At 46.5% G+C, this 7,965-nt stretch overlaps 1 non-coding gene across 1 annotated transcript; it reads right to left on the bottom strand.

Annotated features, from left to right (window-relative positions):
- Positions 1-5,432: 5,432 nt before the first annotated feature.
- trnae-cuc (transfer RNA glutamic acid (anticodon CUC)) lies at positions 5,433-5,504 on the bottom strand. The gene has a single exon. It is a non-coding gene; the product is annotated as a tRNA-Glu (tRNA).
- Positions 5,505-7,965: the final 2,461 nt, after the last annotated feature.

Raw genomic sequence — 7,965 nt, forward strand, 5'->3', positions numbered from 1 at the left:
CAGGAGCGAGTTCCAGGATTTTGATCAATAACATCGAAGCAATGCGTATATGTCACAGTTGGAATGTTGTGTTCACACTTATCTTCTCTTGCTGGTTGAAGTGATGGAGTGGAAGTTGCTCTTGAAGAGCCGCCACTCATATAATCAAGCCAGACAGATGAATTGTGGCCAGAGACTCTGCCATTTTGACTTCTCATCAATCTACATTCTTTCCATCCAAGTTTTAGTCACATCAAACTGCCTCGCAATGCTGTATGGCCACAGTAAACTATAATAACGTGAAGATCGCTGGGATGATTTTCTACATCCGACTGCAATATAATCACAAAGCATTGTTTCCAGTTTTGGTGGAACAAACGACATCGTATTGGTGGATAATTACAGTTAGTGCAAACATAGCTATCCATCGATATATAGTAATTCTGATCACTTCAATGGCCAAATTTCAATTCAGAAACCAAGTGCACTCGGCTGCTTGTAACACAGACAACATAACAAAATGGCTCATAGGAGGAGAAATGGGACATTCAGGAGGAGTGTAATGTTTGCTTTTGGTCACCTCCACAATTGTTAGAAAAACAGATTGAAAGGATTCTTAAAAGGTGGCTGAAGTAATAATGTGGCATAACACTTCAGACAGCGCAAAGTGGAAGATCACTTTCTAGTGGAAGAAAAAGACATATCTTATTTCTGAAAGAACTGGGAAACAGAAGAGGGAATGAAATCTGACTTGGGAGCTATTTCCTAATTGTTGAGAATGTTGTTTCATCACAGTCTTGGTTTAGAGCATAAGCTCTTCATCAGGAATAAAGGGTGGCCTAAGGGGGCTGAGAGGTAAATGGGAAGGAAGTGGGGCTGGATGAATGGCAGCTGGGAATGCAATAGGTAGATGGAGGTAGGGATTGATGGTAATAGGTCAGAGATGAGGGTGGAGCAGATAGGTGAGAAGCAAGGTGGACAGGTATGACAGGTCAAGAGGCTGGTGTCGAATTGGAAGGTTGGATCTGGGACAAGGTGGGGGAGAGGAAATGAGGAAACTGATGAAATCTACATTGATACCATGTGGTTGGAGGGTCCCAAGTCAGAAGGTGAGGTGTTTTTCTTACAAGCGTCGGGTAGCAAGAGTTTGGCAGTGGAGGCGGCCCAGGACTTGCATGTCCTTGGCGGAATGGGAGGGCGAGTTAAAGCGTTCAGCCACAGGGCGTCGGTCGTTTAGTTTTAGTGTCCCAGAGCTGTTCCCTGAAACGTTCCGCGAGTTGGCGTCCAGTTTCCCCAATGTGGATGAGACCATATTGCAAGCAATGGACATAATCTTATAAATAGATTGCATAAATCTTAGCCTGCCAGAGCTCTTTTCTTTAATTAAATTAAAGAAAATTTTAACTAAATTGGGTGACTGCATGAAACGGTTTGTTGGTCAGATTTGAATCATCACTCCCAAATGAGACAATGCCATGAATATCAGTGAACTGCTCTTTTTGTTAAAAACCACAAGTTCTTGATGTATTTTCACAACTTACTGGTATTCACATCTGCACATTCAATGTCAAACTCTGACATCAGAAATGAAATTACACCATTAATTTTGACTTTCAATATTCGAAGAAGCAAATTAATAGCACACAGTCAATACCCAGTCTGAATAATATGAAATTAAATTTAACCAAAAAAACATAAAACCAAGCTGGGAGATAAGAAATGGGGGAAGGGCATAAAGCAAGAAATGCAGCATCATAGAAGGTGCTCCTCCAGGGAGTGTATTTTACCAACTACCGCTGCTAAATATAAACACTCTGACATGACCCTCCGGTTTTAATGTAAACCATAGCCCCATACAGTAGGTACCATTTAAATAAGTTAAAAATACAAGCCTTGAGCAAATCCAGCCTCCAGCCTTACCCCCCGCTTCTTGGAGCTTGGACCTTCCTCAAGCTCCGGGGGGTCGTTGAACTCCTGGGCTCCAGCTGCCACTCCTCCACTGAAGAAGCTTTGGGAAGCAGATGCAAAGGGAACATACAGAACAGAGCACCTTTGTAAATGAAAGCAGCTTACGGAGACATTGGGCAATAGCATCACATGGTTTTTACCCATCGACCTCTGGGTTATGTGCCCAGCACACTCACGCAGCACTACTCTGCTTCTGGGCTCCCAGTAGCTGGATTGTGGATCAGTTTAAAGTAGGTCCTATATCTCTGACAACATCGGTACACAAGGCAGTGAAGAAAGATTTCAGCACACTGGCCTTCATCAATTAGGGAATTGAGTATAGATGTTGGCAAGTTATGTTGTAGTTATACAGGACGTTGATGAGGTTGCACCTGGAATATTGTGATCAGTTTGGTCCCCTTGGTGTTCTGACTTCAACTCTGGGTTTGTGTTGAACTTGATGGGATACTTTGTCCAACTTAGCATGTTTAAACAGTATCGCTCAGATGATTGATTTGAAACTTTTCAGGAAGTGAGCTCAATAAGATTGAACTATTCAAAGTTACTTGGACCCTATTTTAAAATTACATCAGGACCAGTAGTCAAAGACACGTACAGCATGGAAACAGACCCTTCGGTCCAACTTGTCCATGCTGACCTGATATCCTAAATTAATCTAGTCCCATTTGACAGCACCTGACCCATATATCCTGGCAGCTCATTTCATATATGTACCACCCCCTGCATGAAGACGTTGTCCCTTTAATATATTTCACCTCTCACCCTAAACCTATGCCCTCTAGTTCTGGACTCCCCCACCCCTGAGAAAAGACCTTGTCTATTACCCTGTCCATGCCCCTCATGATTTTGTAACCTCTATTAGGTCACTCCTCTGCCTCCGATGCTCCAGGTAAAACAGCTCCAGCCTATTCAGCCTCTCCCTGGAGCTCAAACCCTACAACCCCCAGCATCATTCCCATAAATCGTTTCTCATGGAGAAGTTAACGTTTCAGTCTTGAAGAAGGGTTAATACCCAAAACGCTGACTACTCCACATTCTGAGGTTGTATTCTCCCAACCTCCTGCTTGCAACTTCGGGTTGCAATATGTAGTGGCTCAGTGGTTACCACTGCAGCCTCACAGCGCACGGGACCCAGGTTTGACTCCAGCCTTGGATAGCTATCTGTGAGGAGTTTGCACAATCTCCCAGTGTCTGCATGGGTTTTCTCTGGGTGATCCTGTCTTCTTACATAAACCAAAGATGTGCAGGTCATGTTGATTGGCCATGCTTAATTGCCCATAGAGTTAGGTACATTAGTTAGAGGGAAATGGGTGTGGATGGGTTACTCTTCGGAGGGTTTGTGTGGACTTGTTGGGACAAATGGCCTGTTTCCTGTAGCTAATCTCATCTGCACTAATTTTGTCTCTAACGAATGGCAGAGTAGACTCGACGGGCCCAATGGCCTAACTTCTGCTCCGATGGTCTTGCGGTCTGAGGTTTATTTGGATCATTTCATTGGCAATGTGCAGTCCCTGGCTCAATGAGCAGCAGTGCCCCCGCTGGTGCTTCCGCAAGTTGCAAGCAAACATGAACCTCTTCCCACACTCGGGCCAGCTGAAGGGCCTCCCACTGCTGAAGGACACACAGGTGTTTCAGCAGGGTGGAGGAATTGCTGAAGGCCTTCCCGCACTCAGGTCAGCAGGATGGCCTCACCCCCCCCCCCCCCCCGCCCCCGTGTGGACCAGCTGATGCTTCCGCAGTGTGGAGGAGCGGATAAAGCCCTTCCCACACTCGGGGCAGGAGAACGGCTTCTCCCCGGTGTGGACGGACTGGTGCCTCAGCAAGGCTGAGGAATTGCAGAAGGACTTCCTGCACTTATGGCAACTGAACGACCACTCCCCCATGTGGACTCACCAATGGGCCAGCAGGTCGGAGGAAAGAGCAAAGCCCTTCCTGCACTCGGGGCAGAAGAACGGCCTCTCCTCAGTGTGGACCCATTGGTGTCTCAGCAGGTGGGAAGAACTGCTGAAGGCCATCTCGCACTTGGGGCCGGAGAACAGCCTTCCCCGGTGTGGACCAACTGTTGCGGCAGCAGGCAGAGGAATCACTGAAGGCCTTCCCACACTCAGGGCAGCAGAAGGACCTCTTCCCCTCTGTGGACCCACTGGTGCTTCAGAACCCTTTCAAATTTCACAGTATCCTTCTGATAGGAGACCAGAATTGCACACAATATTCCAAAACTGGTCTAACCAATGTCCTGTACAGCCACAACATAACTTCCCAACTCCAATACTCAGTCAGAGGATTGCGAAAGCTTTCAAAACCCACAAAAACAAACAGGAAAGAATGGAGGGCCAAACGAATTTTTGAGAGTCAGCTTGGAAGCATCAATGAGAAATCGGCGGACTGGGTTTATTGGATACCCGTTCTCCTTAAATACACTATATACGTATTCCTCTTCTGCTCTTCGTAGTTTCTCTGTGCTGCAGTGTGTAGTGGCTCATTGAAATAATGTCCTGATGCAGCAACGTTTGTGGGTGTTGGGATGATTGTTTCTGTGGTTAAGTATTTGGTTTGTGTGTGTTGTTTTTCTGTAGACGCTCGTTTTAAGTTCCCCATTGACTATTCGCTCTACTGTGACATCTAAGAATGGTACTATGTTGTTGTTCTCCTCTTCAAACCAGGAGCCCCCCTCAGGCCCAAAGCCTCACCATTTGGAACACCAATATGCAGACTAGTAAAAGGCCTCCACTGAAAACACCAAGTCGAAGATGCACGCCACTCCATTTACTCCATCCAAGAATTCCTGAACACCAAAGACACTAAGATAGAAGAGGATGGAATAATGATGTCCTTTGACATAACAGCCCTGTTCACATCCATTAACATCAACTTGGCCAAAGAAAACTGAAGACACTACTCGAAGAACCAGAGAAACAAACACAGCACCAACTTCATCAGCAAAGATAGCACTGTCAACCTCGTAGAACTGTGTCTTACCACCCACTTCGTATTCAGTAACAAGCTCTCCAAACAAATCAACGAAATACCCATGAAACCACCAGTATCAGGATTCCTCGCAGAAGCAATAATGCAGAGACTCGAACAAACAGCCCTTCCAACGATCCACCCAAACTTTGGGTCCACTACAGTGATGACACTTTTGTCATCAGAAAATGAAACAAATTAGAGGAAACCTACAACACCATCAACAATATCCTCGCTGACATAAAATTCACAAAAGAGGAGAACAACAACAAAGTGCCATTTCTAGATGTCACAGTAGAGCAAACAGTCAATGGTAAATTCAAAACAGCCTCTACAGGAAAACAACGCACACGAACCAAGTACTGAACTACAGAAGCAATCATCCCTCCACATACAAACAAATCTGAATCAGGACACTATTTCAACGAGCCACGACACACTGCAGCACCCAGGAACGACGAAAAATAATTACACAGCGCATTTAAGAAGAATGGGTAGCCTGCACCCCTGAAAATGGTTTCCCTGACCGGGAATCGAACCCGGGCCGCGGCGGTGAGAGCGCCAAATCCTAACCATTAGACCACCAGGGAGATGCGGATGCTGCTTGTCAGCTCTCCTAAAAATTACTTTCCTGCCCGGAAATCGAACCTGGGCCGCGGTCGTCAGCAAGTTTTCACCTGTGCATCCAACAATGTCATTTCTTGTATCCATTGCTCCCGATGCGGTCTCCTCTACATTGAGGAGGCTGGAGACTCCTCGCAGAGTCCAGTCACGGCGCTTGAGGGGATATTTCCAGGACAACCGCAACAATCAACCCCATCGCCCTCTGGCCCAACATTTCAACACCCCCTCCTACTCTGCCGAGGACATGCAGGTCCTGGGCCTCCTCCATCGCCGCTCCCTCCCCACCCGATGCCTGGAGGAAGAACGCCCCATCTTCCGCCTCGGATAAATTCAAACCCAGAACATTAATGTAGACTTCACCAGTTTCCTCATTTCCCCTCCCCACACCTTACTTCAGTTCCAAACTTCCAGCACAGTGCTATCCTCATGACCTGTCCCACCTGCCAATCTCCCTTCCCACCTATCCGCTCCACCCTCCTCTCTGACTTTTCACCTCCATCCCCACCCCCATTCACCTATTGTACTCTTTGCTACCTTCGGCCCAGCACACCCCCACCCCCCAATTTATCTCTCCGCCCTGGAGGCGTCCTGCTTCCATTCCTGATGAAGGGCTTTTGCCCGAAAAGTCGATTTTCCTGCTACTCGGAAGTTGTCTGACCTGCTGTGCTTTTCCAGCACCACTCTGATCTAAACTCTGGTTTCCAGCATCTGCAATCCGCACTTTTGCCTACCCAATAAACCCAGTGTGTCGATTTCACATCAACAAATTGACACAAGCAGACACAACGTGTGCAGAAACCCTAGCCACATTACTTTACATAAAAGACATCTGGGAAATGATGTCCAGACAACTCAGCCCTCTCAGCATTTGGTAGCCCGACCAACACACTTAAACAGCGGCTAATGAACCCGGAATAGCCTATACAAACAACCCGCAAACGAATGTTATTTACAAAATACCATACAAGGAAATATATACATGAACTCTGCCGCACAGTTCCCTGTGGCAAGAAATGCTGGGATGAGATAAAGAAGATTTTTTTCAGCCAAAACGAATCGGCACTGACTGGACAGCCATTTAAAATCAACGCTGTCAGCCCAGGATGGAAGATCCAACAGGATGAACAGATTTCTTATTTCCTGAAGATTTACAAAGCTGAGACTCGGTTTTGTTGTTTGTTCCCTTTTCACTCCCAGGAGCCGCAGTGGTTGGGGAGGTGAGTTGGAGAAAGTGAAATATGTCCATGAGCAGCGTGTGGGGCGATTTCAGCTTCCCCTCCTCTGACAGCGCTGTGACGTGACTCTGATGTTCTCAGGGGCACTTACTGACGCGAGACAGTGAAAAGATTCCCATTCCCGCAAATCAGGAATTCAAACCGTATGCCGGCTTCAGGACAATGAGAAAGATTAATTGGAGTGTGTGAAGAAGCTGTGAGCTGCATTTCAAACAGGTAGGTGGAGTCAGATGCGTCATCCATTGCGCCCTGGCACTGTGCGTACCTGACACCGCCATGCTGCAGAGTTCTGACGTTAACACGTACATGCGCAGCAATGGGAACATTAACAAGAGGAACAGCCAAAGATAATCACCATCACTGCTTCCCTTCCATTGTCCCAACTTGGTGAAGCAGTATCTTTCACTGGCAAATAAAACACATTCGTCCTCACGTGCCTGCTTCATTTCGATCACGACTTCACGCCCCTCACTCTTCTCGTCTCATTTCCAAACACTTGGATCATAGCCTCAAAAGTAGCTCTGTGGGTATCTGCTTGTTCCACCCTGACAGGCAATGGGTTGCAGATTTCCAACCCCTCCACTGATGTGAATCTTAAAGAAGAAACCGGGGAACAGTCTTCCTTTCTTTTTGACGACATTTCTCAACTGTAGTCGGCAAGGTTCACACCTGCGTGGGGAAACCGCAATCGATCTCAAATCCATCGTATTAACCACTCGACCCACGAATAAAGAACCACACTGACAGCTTCATTTCCCAGGTCTCTCTGCCTGTGGAGCTGAGAAATAGTGAGTTATTGCTGGGTTTGTTTGAATACAATCACTTCACAGGTTTCGAAAGGGTTACATATCTGCACATGGCGAGTCTGGTTGTTTCATCCCGAAAGATGCAATAAACTTTCAGTTAAAAGCAAAAACAGAAATTGCAGGAGCAACTCAGCAGGTCAGGCACCATCGGTGGAAAGAGAATCAGAGACAACATTTCAGAACTCTGTTTTCTCCCACAGGTACTGCCAAACCTGCTGAGTTTCTCCAGCAGCTCCTCTTTGTGTCTCTGATTCTCAGCATCCGCAGTCCTTTACGTTAGAAATTAAATCAATTCAGCCTCATGTGCAGGAATGAGAATCCTTTCAATTTCCCAAAAAATTGGCAGAAATTTCAAGGCATTTGGAAAAAAAAGTAAAAGTGACATT

The sequence above is a fragment of the Chiloscyllium plagiosum genome, unplaced genomic scaffold (genome assembly GCF_037043375.1).
Source record: "Chiloscyllium plagiosum isolate Xiang-an unplaced genomic scaffold, Cpla_swu_hap1 HiC_scaffold_27, whole genome shotgun sequence".
Taxonomy (NCBI): Eukaryota; Metazoa; Chordata; class Chondrichthyes; order Orectolobiformes; family Hemiscylliidae; genus Chiloscyllium; species Chiloscyllium plagiosum.